Raw genomic sequence first — 20,809 nt, 5'->3', positions numbered from 1 at the left:
ATCTGCAGACCTTCTTGATCTACACAAGTGATTGATTGTCACAGCTATAGCAGTTATGGGTAGGGAGAGAAGAGCTGACTACACACATGTAGAAGAGGAATCATGTAGCCAGCAGGCCCTTATATATCTACTAAATATCCCTGAGCCTTGTCTATTAACACAATCCCATCCATACTATCAGGGATGCAGCACTATAAGCACCATGTGTGCCATACTCTTAAGCATAATCAAGGATGTTCTGATCCACAACGATCCTGAGTCTAATACTTTCCTAATGTTGTTTTAGGCACTGATTCAGTTCAAGTCACCTGTGGCTTCTCTACATGTCACTCCCAGCTAGGGCTCACAAAAGTCTATGGTGACATGCAATTGGTATCAGTAAGATCTTTCTTTTGCTGTCCAAACTCGAGCCAGATCTCTAGATGGAGAAGACTAAAGCATGAAGAAAACCTTGCCCATCCAACTGCATTTACACTAGCACAGGTAAATATCATCCCTGACTAACGTCCCACCACCTCAGCCTGACATGAAACACTAATTGGCTAATTGCAACCAAACTTAAAAAGTCACTAGTTACTTGCTCTGCATTTAAAAGGACCTCAAATATTTCACAGCATATTGCTATGCCTTCTCCACACAGCCCAGTAACACAGCAAATGTTAGCCCTGACCCAAGATTTCAGTAGCAGGATGGTATTTTTGTTGTTGCTGTTGTTGTTTTCAGATAAGGGTTCTTCAAGCAGGGATCATGCAACCTGAAGAAAATGAGCTAACTGTTCTCCCTCATTGCTGAACCAAGTTCTTTGGCTAAATCTCCAGGCACTTACAAGTCTGTTCTCCTAGAACTGTGTGACACAGTGATTTCCTCACAATAGTATTTTTTTAATACAAAAATATGGAACAGAAATTTGTACAAACACTACGAGTCGAACAAGCATTGCCTGCAGCTCTCAGCCTCTGCAGCCAGCCCAGAAAGGTTCAGCAAGCCTTCCTTGAAGCCACCCTCCCAAAGCTTTCTCAGGCATTAGCCTTTTTGCCTGCCGTGCCCTCCACTTTACCCCACTGCTGCTTTTCTGCTCAGAAAAATACTCACAAAAAATAACCAACAAAATCTCTACATACTGCAAGCTGGGGCATGAAGTTGTGGAGAGGAATCCGGTCACCGTTAGGCAACTGTTTCCAGAAAAAGAACCTGATTCCTGTATTTTAAGACCAAACTGTCTTACTTCCATCATTTTGCCCCCCTCTACCCCTCCAAATGCTCATAACAGGGCAGGTCAAGCAGGTCTATGTGCAAAGCTTTGTGATCAAGTTTTCTTCAGCAGCACCAAGGACAAAAAGCCACGAACAAACCACATTTTGCAAACCTGGACTCCCTGCATTGGGGAGGGGGAAAAGCAGGCAGGAGCATCTTCTACAGATCAATGGAACTGGGCCACAGAAGTCTTTGAGCAGTTAAGCAGAACCCTAGGACTGGAGGGCAAGAGCTCATTAACCACCCCGGTAACAACCCTCAGAGGTGCAGAACATGAACAACTTGTTACTTCCTACCTGTCTTATTCCAAACCTCCCACGCCCAAGGAACTGATTAACTGCCTTGGAAAGGCAAAATCCCCACAAGGCAGGGAATGGGTTGGGGGAGGCACAAATGAGGGGGAAAAAAAAACAAACCCAAATGACTGGAGCCAAGCAGCCTACAATGCAGTTGAGATGAAGGTAGAAGTTTTAATTTTGCTTCCATGGATTTTAACAGCAGCAAGAGCCAGGGCTTACTCAATTGGGATTCCTAAAAATAGCACTTGCCTAAGTAACCACACAAGACCACATGGGGCTCTATTTTCCTTAACTAGCTTTTGATCTAATGGAATTCTTCAGTTAAGTAAAAGAAGAAACAGGGTCTTTGTGGTGAAAGCACATGACCAGGAGTTAGGAAAACTGGCTTCTCCTCCACACTGCTACAGATTTGTTTAGTCTTTCATGCAAAACAATGTAGCTCTTAAAGTACCCTTCCATCTCAGACCAAAACCTGTGACTGCATTTAAAAGCTGAAACATTCGTGCCAGCTCTACTCCTTTTGGCAAGCAAGCCAGCCATGCTGCCAGAGCTCAGCGCGAGCCACAAGGATCCACAAGCCAATATGAGCCAGATGAGGATCTAAACAATTAGCCTGGTTGCACTCCACACTGTCGTAGCTGCACTGACTGCAACAGCGCTCATGTTAAGAAGAGTTTTGGTACATCTCTGTGTACTGCATTTATCCTTCTGCACTGTATTCTAGCACTGTCCTCTGTGCTTCACTTGCCTTACATAGAGAATGAAAATAAACCTCCTTATAGGTGCGAGCATAGTTCATTAAGAACTAGTAAGATGTTTGTCTGTCATCCAAAGATGCTCAGACACCACAGCAAACCAATGAAATTAGCGCACTCAATACGAGAAAGCAGAGCAGCAGTTCAGCAGGGCTGGAAAGTGCAAGAGCAGAGCGGAAGCGACACATGCTGGTATTTCAAACAGTCAACAAGCAAGTAACCTGGTAAGACCTCAGAGACCTTGACCAGGATAGACAAGCTCTGCCCTGCCAGAACCGGCTGCTTTCCTGAGTTTGCAGAACCCTACCTGCTTCCCACACCCGGGAGAAGGCTACAAAGGACTTCCAGCTGAAATCCTTCCTCCCACCCTGTAACCTGCCACAGCGCTTAACATGTTGCCCAAAAGCTCCCTTTAATCCTCCACAGCGTGAGGAGATGGGATGCCCCATGGGAGTGGGTTTAAGCAGAAGAGACTGGACAGCAAGACACAAACTGGAGCAGACTGTAACTGCAAATTAACCCCTCTCTGGCTGACAGGAAAGTGAGCCAAGCCTAGCGCAGAAGGAGGAGACATTTCAGCAGCCCCATTGCAGAGAAGGACGTAACACACCTGACAATACACTTAAACAATGCAAAACATCTTTTCCAACGCCCGCAGCAAGCCAGCTCCTATCCTAAAGATCTAACACACTTGAGCCCACAAGTGCTTGCCAAGTTGTCAACATAGCCTTTGATATCACAAAGCTTTGAAACCCCTGCCTTAAAGGCCAACACTTGTTTCTCCACCCATATTTGAAATGCAAGATGCCTGAAAGCTATAGAACTATTTTAACACCGAACATGCAGGAGTCTACACCGCAGAGCGGACACGTTCGCTGGGAACTGCAGTTGGAAAACTAACAAGTCCCCTACTGCTACAATAACCATAGCTGCGTAACGGAAGACGTGCCAGGGATCGCAGGAAGCTCAAGCCTTCCAGCGCTTTCTGCAATCTCCATGGAGAGACCAGACCAAGGAGCACCTTGTTTAAACCTGTGTTAAATGCCAGGAGGGCAAAGGATGCGGAGCAGGGAGGATAAATCACCGCTTTTTTCTTTAAAGAAACCCCAAAACTTCAATCAAGTTGTAGAAGAAATTGAGGCTTTATGAGTGTTTTTTGTTCTCCTTCAGGGTGGGGGGGGGAAGAAAAGTTACTAAAAAGTCATTTCCCTACTTGTCAACAGAAACCCCATACCTCCCAGCCTGCAGCTCCAGCATTACAGCTAAGAGAGGAATGCTTCATGCATTTTTCACCTAGGTGCAATTCATTCTCTATTTTACTTCTATTTTCTTTTCAGGGGGTAATGTTGATGTAGTTGTGATTTTCCAGAGTCAGAGGACATCATCTTTGAACCTATGCTTTGAGTTTTCTGCCCTTGACTTCACAGCTCATGGCACTACATCCCCAGTTCTTCAGCACAACATGGAGGACTTCACAGCACCTGAGATGCTGAGACCAAATAGTATCCCCACAATCCACTGGCTCCTGCCAGGATGGAGCCCCAAGGCACCAGCCCTCAATTTTACAGCCACTGAAGTCATGCTTTCATTCCGCACACACCAGAATCATCCACCAACTGCTTAAAATACCCTTCTCCACAGACACGCATGTAACAGTTGCAGCACATGTTTCCGTAGGAGCCTGGTCTTCCCACTTCGGCACAGTCATTTAGGAGTTGTAAGACATGCATTAAGGCTGGTCTGATCCAGACTTTTACAAGCTTTGCATTTCACACTGATGTTATCAGCTAGTAAATCATACCCACTGCAAGCAAAAGAATTTATATGCTTTTCCTCTATGCATTCCTCTGAACTGACTGCTCTGGATGCATTAATTGTTTTCTGTCAATCACCTTTCCAATTAAGATCTGCTCCTTCCTTCCTTCCTAATTTCTTCAGTATGTTACACAAAATTTAGTTGCTGACTTGTTTGAACAGGGACAAGAGGAACGATCAGCAGAGATTAAAGAATGCCATGCACCAGCCAACTTCTCAAACAACTGACAAAGGAAACACAAAACATCTTAAAAGGAGAGGTTTACAGAGATGGCAGCTCTTGGATGGTTGTTGGTCCCAAGATCATCAACATTTCTGTCAGTTGTCACAAGTGTTTTATGGTTGCACATAAAAGAATGACAATGAAATCCCCAAACACACACACAAGAGTCCCCAGATGTTATCTCTACTTTTTGTTAATCCAAATCCAAGCAAGACCAATTGCTTCTTATAGGGTCACCTTTCATTTCTAGTAAATAATACTACAGGAGCTCCATTCCAGGTTACACAGGGACAGGATCATCAATAAAACGCATGAAGTCAATTGTGCCCTTATGGATCAGTTTCATTAACACGAGCATCCTGGGTGTTTCGCAGTCCTTACATAGAGGCATTTGTAAAGGACTCCAAATCAAGAACTTCTCTGGTCATATACATCTTGGTATAGAGTGTGCCATTTTAGGACACTGACAACTATCGCACAACTCCACATGAACAGTAAATGAACCACCCGCTCAATCCACAAACAGAGTAGCTACTGGTAGGTTTTGTTTCAGATAAAGATGCTACTGATTATGCATCAGCAAGAAGTCAGGTTGCAAGGCATTAACTAGTATGCTCTCATCTCATTTTCCCACCAGCAACAGGATCCTCAGATCCAAGTTTTATTGCTCAATAGCCACATCTTCTGCCAAAAATCACAAGGGAGCCAGGGGGAGGGGATGGCAAATATGAAACGGGACAACAGCTGTCAAGGTAATTTGATAGCAGCAATGGCTTCTTGAACCAGTGGACACTCTTGAGAATGTGAGCCAAGGCCTCCAGGCATCCACAGAAAAGCCAAGTAAGATAAAGAGCTCCGTGAGAGAGCTGATACAGATGTCTGAGACAGAAGAAAGAACAAAGCAAGCCAAGGCCATCTAACTTCTAAGAACTTCAGTTTTCCAAACAACAACAACAAAAAAATCAGAGCAAGTGTCCAAATGAACCCTCCCAGCCATGAAGACAAACCATCTTTTGTTTGAAAAATGTGTGCAAGTTTTCCCAGTACCCCTTCCAAAAACATCCCAAAACTACAGCATCCAAACAGAAAACACGAATGAAGAATGAGCTGACAGATTAAAGGATTAAGTCAATAATCTTCTACAGATTCAAATTTAGCTCAACTTCCACTACCAAGCAGTTACCTCCATCACAAGGCTCACATAAATTAAACTAACGACTACAGGTCAACTCCTAATAGACCAATGTCCACAGCCAAAAGCTTCCTTTCTGTCCCCATAACACAAAAAATGTCTAAAGGAAAGAGTTATCACTGGAAATGCTGACGATATCCATACTTTTAGTTTAACTGCTCTGCTAAATGAACCATCACTTCAGCAATGACTCATATCCTTTGGTAGAACAGTAAGAAGAAAGCACATTTGCCTGTGTCTATGTGGCACCTGTTTTACTACCACTAAATGGATGACCAAGACACTCCAAAACCACAGGCGAACACAAACAGCAAGTCAGGAGCGTGTTAACTGTGACAGGAGCAGCAGAGGGAGGTCAGATACTTCAGGGATTATTCTCATCAGCAGGCTTTACTCTGTTTGTTGTTCGCCCCCACGCCACCCCACCCCCCCCCGTTTTTCTAGGATACTTTTAATTTTCTGTATTTTATTCTGTGACCCTCTCCCATGCACTGAACAACTGCAGTTCCCTCACTTTCCCTATCTTTCCAGAGCTTCTGGATTCTCCTACACCACCCCCCTACCCATGCTTGTCTTGTAGGAGTTTGAAGAAGCTGGAAGAAAGAAGGAAAGAGAAAAAACCCAGAAGCAATCAGAAATGCTCATAGCTTTGTTCACTCTTCCCGTCACTTGCTACAGACCTGCTATATACCAAGAACCATGATCACTGCCAAGATGCATCTAAGTGTACATGATGCAGATAAACTGTTTCTTCATGCTGAAGTCAGCACCTTGATGGACACTAATACAGTCAGCCACTTTCATTAAAACCACCTTATTCTGATAGGGGAAATAAGAAGCACGTGACCATTGGCTTCAAGAGTTTAGTATCTAGCTCCTAAATCAAACTGCAAACCTAGTTTGACATTCAATTTCTCTAGTAAGATCTTCAAACACTGTACTCAAGTATTGTGCCTACTATAAGAAGCCACTGGCTTGTTCCATTGTGGCTGCAGACTTCCCCACAAGCATTTCAGCTCCTTACCTGACCCTGGAGGGATGATCTATCACTGTTTTTGTAAACAGTTACTAAAACCCCTTTGGCCAACACAAGAGCTTTTGCCTTAAGCACTGGTCCTGCAGAGCGGACATCAGACAATGGGAAGAGGAGGGTGGCTTCTGCAGGCCTCCTGACCCCCACGCGTGCACATAAAGAGAATCTGCAGAATGACTGCCTTGAAGCCAAACAGGTTTAACAGCCCTTCACCATCTCTGAGGCAGGAGGCAATTTGCTTGGTATGTCACAGATAAAAATGCGTTGGGCTAAGGGTAATGAGACATCTACTCCATGCCACTGCAAAAGGTTAACAACTCAAAGGTTACGACACTCCTATCTCTTCCTTGCATCCTACCTAGTCCTACCATCCTTGCCCTGTCTCCCTGTCCCAACAAAAAATGATTAAAAACTAAGAAAAAGTAATTTTCCCTGATACTAGAAATCTATTTCTGTCACTTCTGGTAGTAACTTCTTCAATGGGATTTCTGAATTCACACTTTACTGGAGGACAATGTTCACTCACCTCTTCTTTTAGTCAGCTAAGGGAAGAAGGATGAATTAGTCTCTGTCCACCACTTCCCTGCACAAGCCTAACCCCAGGAGAAGGATGAGAAAATTGACCATGTCTGCACTGTTCCTGTCACATCCATTTTGTGCATGGGCAAGCAGCAAATTTCTCAGCTCCTCCATCCTGTTCCTACCTCCTATAGCAAAGGAAACAATAAAGAACCAAGAAGGAGCTAGACAGATCAATATGATCACAACTGTAGCAAAACTCTTCAGCTATCGTAACACAATGGTGTCCTTGATTGAGAGTCCAACACTGAGCTTCTACGGTAACAGACACTTTAATCAGACATCAGTCATAAACAGAAGCATGAAGAGACATAGTGATAATTGTATCAACAGGACACAGGTTCTTTCAATACCAGGTCATGGAGGCAAGTCCAGCCCACTCCCTGACATGCACATGGGCCCAACAAAGCCGTCAGAGCAGTGGCAGAATGCAGTCTCTGCCAGTATACTCAGAAAAAGTAAGACAGAGTAGGACAAGGGGTAACGGGCTCAAACTTAAACAGGGTAAGTTTAGATTAGATATAAGGAAGAAGCACTTTACTGTGAGGGTGGTGAGGCACGGGAATGGGTTGCCCAGGGAAGTTGTGAATGCTCCATCCCTGGCAGTGTTCAAGGTCAGGTTGGACAGAGCCTTAGGTGGCATGGTTTAGTGTGAGGTGTCCCTGCCCATGGCAGGGGGGTTGGAACTGTACGATCTTAAGGTCCTTTCCAACCCTAACTATTCTATGATTCTATAGCATACCAGGGAGGCAGCTTGGATAATCCAAGAGCAGGGCTGGTGACAAATAGCAGGGTGGTGGACTGCTATTCCCCCTTATCACACCATCACACACAACATAACAGAGTAAAGCCCAACTAAGCTACCCTTTCAATTCCAAAAATCACCAGCTTTATGCTCTAAAAAATCTAGAGCTTTATGCTCTAGAATCCTTGGAATGGATGGCAATGAGGAACACTCTTGTGTTAGCCTCTGGTGTAACTAACCTGTCCATGGTGCAAGAACAGTTCTCCAGCTGCACCAGTAATAGAGCTTGAGACTTCCTGGCTCATGAGGGAGCCCAGATTTTTAATCATACTTTGGTTACCACCTTGCCACTGACAAGCAAAAAAGGAGAGCTACTTGCATACTCCCCCTCAAGACAGGGAATTTAAGCAGTAACAGGCATGTACTTAAAGACCTGCCTACTAGGTTTTCAACCCAGCAAAACAGAAAAGCATTTAATTCATAACCAATCCTAAACTGGGCATTACTTTTAAACTCTCTGAAAACAAAAGTCAAGCAGCACAGGATAAAAGGATGAATGGCTCCTCTAACAGTAAGAAAAAACCAACAGGTTAAACCCCCCTGTGTCAGTAAGAGGTTAGAAAGCACCCAACAATTAACTTTACAGCAGCAATTTCAGTACCCATAAAGCTACACAGAACAAAGCATTAACCATTGGGGCATTCACCTTAACTATGTCTCCACACAGCCTAGTAGATGGTCTCATCTCATCTCTGCCTACTTTCTCCTCATGTCTTCCTGGTTTTCCTCCCTTTCTACCAACAAACTGCGCCAGAAGAACTAGATACTGATCTGCAGAATGGAGTGAAACACTAAGTGAAGACATCAATAGCCAAGAACTTCACGGCAAGAGAAACAAAATCTGAGTCACTGGAAGGAAATTTTCAATCCTCAGGCAAGAAGCTATTACATGAAGATTAAACCAAACTCATTATATACCTTAAATTACAGGAGAAAAGCGGAACCTATTCAGTTGATACAACAAAAGGGATCAAAAAAATAGTCCTCGTTTTAGAGCAAAGTAACTGAAGCACAAGGAGAAGGCATCACAGTCAACATGCAACTTTGGCCAGTACTAGTGAATTCAAAAGATCAAACCCTCCACTTTATCCTTGCCCAATTCTCAGCTCACTTGGAAGCAGTTATGCCCTTAATTCCTTGGGTCAATTTTCCATTTTGGAGGAAACAAACACAAAGGAATATGTCCCAATCATCCTTAAAGCCACAGAAAACACAGAGAGATGGTAATTCCCTTTGTTAGGGGAACTGCTCACAAGCATCACCATAGGAAGAGTTTTTGCTCTCAGGACCTGCATATTGCCTCTAGCTGTGGGAGGACACATTTAATCACAGCACACACTCATTCCTTGTTACAACTACTAGCTGCAGTACTGGAGAGGATGGTTAAGATAACCTCATTTGTTAAAAGAGCTTCTTGAGTTTAAAGCACTTTGCTCTCTCCTAAGAGAATGTCCACTGTGAAGCTTCCTCTAAAAACTGGCAGGACACTGATGTTTTAGTGCCTTTCAGAGGAAACAGACGTAGACCCAGACTCAGCATAAATGTCACCCAAGTCCCCAAGCCTACTAGCTTCCTTATGGTAGCTCTTTGGTCAGCATCCTCCTATAAGCCTTTCAAGCACTTCTCAAGGCACTCGGCTCTTTCTGCTGAGCAGGAGGTAGATGCAAGTAGAACACAGGTTACCAAGATGCAGGTTCCAATACCTTCCAAGTGTGTTTTCAGCTAAAAAGGAATTCGATAACAGTGAGAAACAGCAAACTGCAGAGCATTATCAATATTAAACTTGGGAAATAAGAAACATTTTGTTAACTTCTCTACTTTATGCTTGAATTAAGATATTAGAGCTTAGCTATTAGTTCCAGGATGGCCACATGTCTATCTGAAAAAGATCCCTTCACGAAACACAATAGTTTAAATGCAAAACCATCAGGAATATACCTAGACAACTTCCCCCTTTCTGAATATTTTCCTTGGAACTTTTTGGTTGGAGCCTGTGCATTGCATGGGGCGGAGAGGGTTATTACTCTTGGAAGCTATGCTCCCAAATTCTTTCCTTTACTGGAAGATGTGAGGTTGATGATTTGCAAAGAAGAAATGTATTAAAGCCTCCTACCATTGGACCATGCTCAAACACCAGGCAGAGAACAAGTTTAAACCCGGTTTTCCAACCAGGAATCAGAAATGAAAATGTCCTTGACACCCAAATATATGTGTCTTCACCCCACACCCTTTGCCAGTCTGTCTCTCATAAAAAGAAAGCTTGTTCAAAGATTACAGCAAAAACTGAAAAATTCAAAACAGCTGCTCTGGAAAGCAAAATACAACCATTAACAGAATAGAGCACTGACATCAGAGCTCTCCTGGTAGACCAGTCATCCTATGCACAGAAGGTGTGCCCTGCAAAGTGGAGAAGGAGAGACTGGGATTCCCGTCTGTGGTGCATCACACAGTACAGGGAAACCTTCACCCCCACCCTTAACCCTAAGGGCATTGGAGAAAGCAGGAAAAAACAAAGCTCCTGTATTTGCTTGCACATTGGCTGCGCACACTACGACTGCACTCATAGGTTCAACCCTCAACTGGCATCCAGCAGCAGACTGCTGTAGTTCTTGGAGACTGCATCCATTATGCAGGTAATTAAGTTTTTTCACTGCCCCAGCTGCCTTCCTCAAGCTCTAACCTCAGGGGATTCCCACGTTGGGAAGCTTCGCCCCCCACTGAGACTGCCTACAGGGTGAGCTGTGCAACTTCTCCCTTTCCAGGTTCTCGTTGGGGATCTTCAGACAATACAACACAAGCTGGATTAAACCAGTAAACTACTGGCAAAGCAATTCCACATTAGTGACTGTAATCCCCTCTGGGCCTTGTCAACTGAACAGAAAGACCTACAAAACTGTCAGTCCTGATCGTGACAGAGGCAGGCTCCATCACATGGAAAGGAAAAAAAGCTTTAAATGCATTGTGATCTCTGTAAGGGTCACAGGAAGACACAAATATGCTGGTACAGAAGGAACAAAAGCAGGCTTTCCTCTGCATGTGATACAAGAAAGTCTCTCATTCCTCTTGCAAGTGAGCACTCAAACTTTTAGTAGCTGATGTTGAATCTAAAGTACACAGTACAGGATTTTCACTAAGAGAGAAATAAGACAGTGATTTTGAGAGGGATTTTGATTTCTCTGGGAAAAATCCCATTCACATAGCACAAGCAATTCTTCAACACTAAAATAAAATACTCCCTGTGAGCAATCTGAAGTTCTTGAATTTAGCTACAGTAATCAGCGTTTTCAAGCTTTACCACTCAAACTAGAGTATCAACAGGAAGATAAAAGTTATTCCCCATGAGGGTAGAGAACCTGCACGCAAAGACCAGATCACATCTGAGGAACAGCATAAATCCCATACTTCCAGTCCATATAGCTATACCATATAGTCCATATAGTGAGCTACTCACAGGACCACTGCCCCAGCCTCCAGTGAAGCATCCCTTACTCTTCTCCTGTGCTGAAGGAAAAGCAAGATGCAGGCAGCAAGTCTTCATCATATAACTGGTACCTTGAGAGATGCTCCCTTCCTCCTCCCCATATACTACATCAAGACACTAAAATAAAAGCTGAAGGTCAAAAAGGTCTATCTGTACTCATACCTCAGTTATACAGCAGGAGAAAAAAAACCCACACAAATTCACATAGCAAAACATACCACACTAATTTATCCACCTAAGCAAAAACTTAGTGATGCCCCTTGGACCAAAAGTTAGAGCTGCTGAATAACTAATTCATAATTTAGGCCTACAATAACTAGTATAAAATTTAAATGAAACCTCTTACTAGATGCCCTGTAACATCAACTGAAATCCCCTGTGTGCACTTGCTGTGTATGGGAATCCTAACAGTAAGAGCTGTACTGGATTCCAAAGGAAAGATGTCCCAGGCTTGATAGGAAGAATTAAGCCTGCAGCTTGCCTAAACCCCACTGCCACACCTATTTTTGATGCCAGATTGTAAATTTTTATCAAGAACAAGTTCACACCAGCAGATTTTCTTCCCTTTTTGTAGGAGTCTAGAAATTGCTGACAAGCAATTCACAGGCAATAAAAGTGAACAATTGCTCATCCTTGTCCTCACATAACCGTTGCATGGAAAGGGGTCCTGCAGGCTCACTTTGGCCACGGCTGCACTTTGAACCCCGCAGTGCAAAGGGCAGGCAGGACAATCTCCTGAACGCCAGAGGTGGAGTACTGGAAAGAAACCAGAAATGGCAAGATCCTTCTTAAAACTCCTTGCTGGCAGCGGAGTACCCAACTAAGGCAGAGTCAGCGTTTTGTTGCCTTCATTACCCACGGACAAGTGGGGAAAATAAAGCCTTGTTCACCTCCACAAAGATCAACAGTCACGGATGGCTCCTTCATACAACTCAAAGGGATTACACCACCAGCTTTCATTCATGCTTGCTGCAGGAGAGAACCTCAAGCAAGGAGGAACTCAGTCTTGATGGCGCAGTACACCCTGCAGAAACAAGGTTACAACACCACTCTCATTTGAAAAGCAGATTCTTTTAGGGCTGCCAGCAAAAGAATGGTGTAATCCCAACGGAAAGCATTACAGAAAACAAACCTATATAGATCTTTTGTACTAAATCTATGCGCTCATCTTCTGGCCCCAGCTCCTTTGGCTGGAGCAAAGCTGTTGCACGGTTAATTAGTAACTGCAGCAGAATCGTGTTAACTTGTAACTCTTGAAGCCTCAATAATCACCAGGTTTCAGTTCCCAGATTGACAGGCATCACACTTAGTCTGCCCTTCCAAATGCTATTCTTTGATGAGAAGGGCTGCTGCTTCACATTCAAGCACTTAAATTATTATACCAAACAATTTACAAGCAAAATGCTTCAATACAAAAGACAACAAATCCCATTCACACAAGCTGTCATAGCTTTCATGTTTCTGCTCCATCTAGGGCAAGTTGGTTACATGACAAGTTGCTTTTCTAGAATTCTTTCACTAGTCTTTTCAAGCAGGTCTCATCACCAGAAAAGAGCAAGCCTGACTTATGTCACAAAAATAACCACAAACACCCATGTAGGAATCTCAATTTCCAACATGCCAGCCAACCCAGACAAAGAAACATCTCCTGCATTTACAAGCTGCATACTGGAACAGCACAGTCAAGGACACACAGCCCATACAATGTCCCACTGACAACACCTAAGTGTGGCAAATCCTGAAAGTCATTCTTCTCATCAGTGAAAACTACCTAGGACCAAAATCCTGGAAGGCCCCCAGGCAATTTTAACACAAAACATGAGAACAATGGCTCAAAGGTCTCCAAGGGCCCCTAATGATGACTCTCCAGAGTGGAAAGCTACTACAGAGAGAGCACTTTTGAGTAAAAGAGGGCAAAAAAGGAAAGAGTGGAGACAAGTTAGAAAAGAAGCAAAGCCTCTTTGTTACTGGGGACCAGGAATGGTAAATTAACCTGAGCCAGCCACTGTGTTAAGTACATCCATCTAGCCCATGCAAGGCCAGTGGCAAGTCAAAAGAACATTCAATTTCACTCCAAGCATGATGGATCTTTCTGCCATCTATCTGCAACTTCATGGTTCATGTTGGAGTGTGAAATGGGAAACCTGGTTCTTCCAAGTGCACTTTCTGAAAGACACAGAACAGTTCCATGTCCTGGAGTCAAAACATTAGTGGGGGTTTTCTGTGGTTTTTGTTTTGGGGTTTTTTTAAAGAAGCCATGGGATACCTTTTATACCTTTTAAAACACTTTAGTTTCCCTGCCTCAACTCATAACAATGTATTTTTAAGGATGAGAACTTTGTTATTCCATGTTGTACAAAGAGCCATTTAGACCAGGGCACTTCTCAGCTTACCTGTTCCAGGCCATCCCTTTCTCTTCCTTACACCTTCCTGTCTGTAAGAAGACCTGCACTGACATGAGTAGGTCATCTCTTCCCCTTATAGTTCCTTAACCAGCTTTGCTTTTCATACCCTTCTCACAAATGCTTGGTACACCATCACACTCAGCCCCAGTTTATACCCAGCATAGCTGCTTCTGCCACCAGCTGATTTCTAGGCCAAGGGAAAAGGTGGACTCCACCAAAAGGTTAATGACAAATTTATCATCTCTTTTTCTATTACTATGTATTGTTGAAAAGTGAAACAAACCCCTTCACTAGACAGCTCTGACACAACTCGGTGACCTTGGCAGGAACCAAGCTGGATCAACCACCTGACCTGGGACTGTTAACCATGTGCTGGTGGTAATGAGCTACAGCCAACAAGTATTTACACTCCTCTTTGTAGCTGGTAGGCTGTATTTCAGGGCCTTGTCAAATTAACAAGGGTGGCAGGTCATGCTTACCAGGGTATGGTTCAGAGTCCTAGAGTACTCTGTGTTGAGGGCTTGTTTTACAAGCTCCATTAGTGAAATTGGGAGCAACTCAACACTAGAAGTGCAATTGGTCTACCTAGACCAGCTATTGCAACACAGCCCTGTAGAGGCACATAAGCTACAGTTAGCTCTTGTTAAGTATCAATGGGAAAAAAAGCACAGAAGGATGATATACAGACTCATTCAGCATACTGCTAGGCCAATCCTTTCATTCTAGGCCTACTTGATGGTGACCAAGCAGCTGTAAAACTCGCTTATGACTTAATAATAAGCATACATTGCAAAGTGTTTAGAAGAGGTGAAGCAGTGAGAGTTCACATTCTCAAGGTCTTGATTCCTGTGCACTAGAATGTCTGTCCTTCAAGAGAGCAAGACAAAAATCAGACACTTGTCAACCCCAGGAAGATGAGTAGGTCTTGTCCACAGTTTAATGGCACTGATGCTCCAAGCTAAGTGACCTAGTAAAGCCCCCTAATACTCCCACTCTCTATAATGATTCCTTCAACAAAGAAGCGAGGGAACTGGGGCTTATAACACACATGAAGTGTGAGGTGGCTAACCCTCTCATGTCCCCAGTCACCAGCCAGAGTGATATCACAGCCTGCTGAAACAAAACCTACCTTTTGATGGTTTCATACAGAAATCACAATCAGAAATGCAACCTTTAGATCCACCTCTTTCTGCCACTAGCACTGCAAAACTACTGACAGGAGATACCCCATTTTTGCTGTGCAAGAACTGACAAAGGTTCAGTGTTGATTAGACACACTCACCAACAGAAATAAACATCTAGGGCTATTTAACAAAGGCAGTATCTTTAGTTCCAGAAATGTTTCAATTGCAGCCTGATGAGATCACCAAGCTTCTGTAGGGAACTAAATAAATTTACTCAAACACTTCCTCTAAGCAGCCATAGCCATCAACAGAAATACTATTGCACAGGATTCACCACCATTGCTCTTACCCCTTAGAGTCAACTGAAGTCCACCAGGGAAGCATTCTGCTGCTCAGAATCTCATGTTGGCAGAGACATTCCAAAACTAAAAAGAAAACCTCAGCCCTAGAAGAATACTGCCATGGTTAAACTACCAAATCATCTTCTTGCACTACTACATTTGCTCAAAAGTTGACATTCTGCCTCTTCATTCTACTCCAAAACTGGCCATGAAATGCTGCTGGTTGCACAGACTGACCTGAAGTTTACATCTCTGCCTGTTACAGATAACCTTTACAGACACAGAGAAAGCAGATAGGAACATGGCTCACCTGTGGTGGAATTCACTCCTATCAGCCTCAGCACAGGAAAGCATTTGCTAACTTAGCAAACAGTTGAGGGGAGGAAAAGGTAACTTCTTGTGTTTGTTGAATGACAAGAGTTGCTAGCAATTGCTTAAAAAGCAGTCAAAGAATCATACACAACATGAGCATCAGATTCAAACCTCTACTGCTCAAGCCATTTAATCCACTTACTCCTCTCCTTGCCAGCCACCTGAACCACATGTTTCTTTCTACTGTCAGCAGACCAGAGCCTCCAGCTGGCCCTCTCACCTAGGCCAGGGTGAAGAAGCACTGCAGCTCTCCAGCAGCACCTCTTCTTCCCCTGGTCCCTAAAAAAACTTCCCAGTAGGGAGCCCAGGAAGAACTGGAGCTGTTCTCCAATGCATTCCCCTTGACGCCTCCCCCTCAGCATACCAGCAGGAGGGCTGCCTGCAGTAACCCACATCCGCTCCTCTTCAGTGGAACAAGCGCTCATCCCCCAGGAGCTCTGCAAGGCCAGCAAAGCTCTTGGCAGCGCAGTACCTGCGGGTGCTACGCTGTCAGACAGCCAAGAAACAGTGTCACGAGGCAACCCCCACCCCCACATGCAATTTTTGTTCAAGGAACAAATCTGCAGGCATATCATGAGAAGTCTTCTGTATCTTGGTGGCAAATTCCCTCCCGCCTACCACTCCCCTACTCTCTTTCACACAAAAAGACTCCACACTGGACCTTCTCAACACATTCCCCTTTATATGAATTTCCCAAAAAGGATCAGAGGAGATGCCTTTTATTAGCCAAGCAGCCTTGAAAATAATATTGTTTTCCAAGGAGTTTTACATCCTCTTCATAGTCCCAGAGGGATTTATGGAGTTTCTTCCAGTTTCTTGTAATGCTGCAGCCACAGGCGTACACAGAAAAATGGCTCAGGAGACAGACAACCTGTCAGATAAACTAGAAAGTGAGCATGCAGACCTATTAAATAAGAGTTATTTATGGGGAGTCTGGACTCTGGATGGTACTCCATAAAACCTGAAAGAGACCAGGAAAGAAGCCACCTACACGCCTGGCTTACAGCTGTACCAGAAAGGTAGATGACTTAATATTGGAAAAAACTAAGACCAACAACAATCATACAGAACTTTGGATTCCTGGGCTACCAACCACTTGCTGCCCTACCTGCTTCCAAAAAGAGGATCTTTGTGCTCAGACAAGGAGTAAGTAGGTCTAGGTATTTTTCTCTGCTCCCTCAAAGTAAGGGGTTTAAGTTGCTGGGGCTTGGTTTTCTTTGGAGGGGGAAGAAGAACTAGAAAAGAAACAGAGTTTTTCTCCAGGTCTTATGTCCACACTCATTGTAACCACCAAACCCACACACTATTAAAAACAGACAATACAAGCCCAACAGAACCTGAAGAGAAGACCATCAAATTAAATCTGACATTGCTTTTAGGAAAGAAAAACCTTTCAGGGTCCAGTTGGATATGATTTTAATAAGGAATCTAGGAATTTTCCCAAGGCTGCCATGTGATTCAGGCAAGCAGAGCTCAGAAATGCTGCACACAGTTACCGTGACTTCTTCGTAATAGGTTATTAACTCTAATCTTCCGTATAACATAATAGTGGATATAGATGAAAGTAAGATCAAACGTATGACTCAAAGTCTCCAGGTAAGGAGGGCTCTGAGAAACCTCCAAAGCGGCCCAGGCCACCAGGAAAGCAGCAGTACAATGGCTGGTAGAAAGTGGGCCAGTCTTGAAATATTAGTATTACAACATGAGGCTTTTCAAGCTGCATTCTTGTTGCTCTGGCAGGCAGGGAGCTAGAAATAGAACGCTTTGGATTTAGGATCACACACGCAGAGATCTACCTGTGAAAAACACTGAAAGCAAGTGCCAGAGAGCATTTGAGAAGAGACTTAGGAAAACTGTCAAAAAGGGAAGTGGGGGGAGAAGCAAGCCCACACACCTGTCAACAAGAAAAAGGAGATCAGTGGAGACAGTTCACTAGCTTCTTTCCAAAAATTACTTTGCCTCTCATTCACTCCCTGCTGCAGCTTACAAGGCAGGACACAAATCAATCCTGGAACAGGTAACAACACCTTGCCTCCCTTTACAGCAGTGGCGAACATCGGATCTGCTGGTAGGGGACTTTTTTCAAATGAAGTATCTCTCTGCACTAAGCAAAGTCGGGCAGGTCATTCCTTAGACCAGTATAAAGGATACCTTACGCTTCCTTGCATTAAATTTGAATGATTGAATTCAAATTAAACATTCAGCCTGCTCAACTTGTAGGCAAATGGATTTGACAGTGCACATACAGGTAGGTATAAGGTCTGTCAATGAGAACAGACAATTGCCCCTCTTTTGAAAGCTACTTATTTGTACGTAAACAACAGTTTTTAGAGAGGAAGCTTTTCTGCAGACTGCTTCAGAAATGATGTTTATTCACACTTTAAGAGATTAGAGCAATAGTGACTGGGAACATGCTACAGCTCTCCCTTAAAATTAAGTTTCTTGCCTGGCAGCACAGAAGTGAAACAGATACCTATTTTGCAATTGTGGGTGAAGAACATTCATAATAGGCCCACCACCAAATCCTCCAGCTGCTCAGCATAAGCACCAGAACAAGTACAGAATACTCATTTCACCTTCTGCAACCATGGAAGGACATATATCCTGCCATGCTTGGCTTTTAATCCCCGCCTTATAAGCCTCCAATTCCATGCTTAGGTTAAGAATGTTTTGCTCCTGCCCAAAAAGTGAGCTTCAAACCCCCACCTACCCAGCTAACTAAAAAACTGCTTAAAAAACAGGTTTCTCTCCTTAGAACCAATGAAAGCATTCAACTGACAGCACTATCACACAAGCTACCTCTTGCACTAAACTGTGGTAGCAGGGACCTGAGTGGAAGGAAAACAGACATACACGTGAGTTTTGAAGCAAGCCTGCTTTGAGAAAGGTCAATGTGATGGGAAGGGAATGATTAAAACTGTAGGCTTATCTATTTTCAACACTACCAGAGAGTAACATGCAATTTGATTCTCACCCTTAATTTGTACATTCTCACGGGAATTTGGCAAGGTTGCTCTGAAGAAGAAAGTTTGAAGCACTCTTGCAAAAGACACTGCGCTATGCCAGATCAAGCAAGCTATCAGTTATTTACATTCATTTCAAAGGACAAAGGAAGCCATTTATTTCCACCATATCTGCACTTTTTAAGGAGAAACCAGTTTGGACAGAGCTGGTCCTAACACAGGGCTTGCCCATACAGACCAACCAGCATAACTATCCTGGAGTACACACTGAAGTATGATCAAACTACACTGAACTTATTCACAACTACAGAGCCTATTCCAGGACACGATGTCAGGAGGGAATACACATGTTAGGAGCTACTGGGATGTCTCCTAGGGCAGACAAGAGAAGTCCTCTCGCTACCAGGGAAAGCAATCTCTGGCCTGCACCTTCCAAGCCACCCAGAAGAAGTTTCAAGAAGCCTATTTTAAGCACAAGTTTCAGCAACTGTAAGGAGGTATATTTGGCTTAGCCACACTTGCAGGATTAAAATGTGCATTTAATTCTTCCAGCTATTAACTGAAAGGACTAACATAGAGGAATGCATTGCATCTCTTTCCTGACAGGGGTAATAAAGTGGCCAACGTAATATTCATCAGACAATTTGATGCAAACAAAACTAGAAAAAAAAAAACATAAGTCTTGCTGCAGATTAAGAATCACACTATGCTTCCTTGAGTCCAAATAACAGCGCAAGGGGGTGAGAAGAACCACCCTATGCCCACACATGCGGCAAAATCCCATCATAACCAGCCAACAGTTAAGTGACATCATTGATTTTCCCAGATCCAAGCTGCAGATCCCACAGCGCAGAAATCACAGCCAAGGGAGGCTCTCCTTCATTTCTCCTTCAACAGCTCTGAACCCAAGTAATATCTCCCCAACACTACATCAAGACAGAAAAAGATGGAGAAAACCACTCAATAAAAGTAGAAGTATGTTCACTTTCTACCTGTGAAAATGAAATAAAGATGAGAAAAACAGTGGGGTAACCCTCCAAATACCCAAAACTGAGTTAAGCAGGAAAAAAGAGACCAAACGCCATGCTGTCAAAGCTCAGCATGTGGGAAAAAACCAGCTCCTGAAATTTAAGTGGCAATTTAAATTTATTACCTAGGAAGACCATTCACCAATTTACAAAGTTCTTTTCAAGGTAACTTTTGCAGTCAACAAAAGGTGAATCCGGATATTCCCCATGAACCGAACTGTGGAGTCAGCACAGCTGTAAAGATCTCATCTCCCAAGGATTGAGCTGCTCAGGGGTACACTGATCAGATCTCCCCAGGTACAAACAGCTCCATGGCACTCCAATGGCCTTCAGTTTTCCAGCACAGGAGTCTACACATCCAATGTGTTGGAAATGCTCCTTGATTTTATTTGAAAGCACTATCCTGCATAGGCCAGATAGAGTTGTTACTTGGTGCACAGAGAGGAACAAATTTTAAAAGGAAAACAAAAAAGGTTTTTCCTTTCTCTAAGCAAAAGCTTCTAACAGGAATTAAGAAGCATTTGTCAGGGCAACACCTCCTACAAGTAAGAGGGGGCCAGAAAGTCTCAGTCCCGTTCTCATGGGACTAATACACATTGTACACCAGAGAGGCAGAAAGGGTGACGTCTTTGCTGAGCCTGTGGTCCTGGGTGCAGAGGGAAGAACGCCTTAAGTACAGCACCAACAGGTGCTTTCGAATTTATTTTAAGACCCTGAAACTATTTATGAGTTACAAGATCAAAGCATCAATCAAAATGACTGGAACACGAGCACAGAGCTGAGGTCGGGCGGCTGAGCCTATGAATGGAGCTGAAGTGCTGTGTTTATCTCAGCACGTGTGCGCGCACAGAGCCTGAAAAGACACCCGGGCAGCCCACCCTCTCCTCACTGTCAGCCCAGCTGAAAAAGCACGGAGAAGACACAGCCAAGGAACGGGCGCGGATTCCCGTCAGCAGCTCTCGTTATAATGGACAGATGAGTGGAAAAAGCAAGAAAGAAAACAACCTTTGCTTGGCACTGTGCCCACACACACATCCCAGTGCAGGGAGGAAAATTGGCCAGGGGCACATACCAGCCGCGTATCAGCTTTCTGGCCCAGGGGACAGGCAGATGACTAAATACTGGTCACTCTCTGTCCTG

At 43.8% G+C, this 20,809-nt stretch overlaps 1 protein-coding gene across 1 annotated transcript in view; it reads right to left on the bottom strand.

The window, feature by feature from the left end:
* The window catches only part of CNNM2 (cyclin and CBS domain divalent metal cation transport mediator 2), a 124,528-nt gene that overhangs the window by 101,912 nt on the left and 1,807 nt on the right, over window positions 1-20,809 (bottom strand). The window lies entirely within an intron of this gene.

The sequence above is a fragment of the Lathamus discolor genome, chromosome 3, assembly GCF_037157495.1.
Source record: "Lathamus discolor isolate bLatDis1 chromosome 3, bLatDis1.hap1, whole genome shotgun sequence".
NCBI lineage: Eukaryota > Metazoa > Chordata > Aves > Psittaciformes > Psittacidae > Lathamus > Lathamus discolor.
The sequence above is the reverse complement of the archived record's forward strand: the minus strand, read 5'-3'. Positions and strand labels throughout refer to the sequence as shown.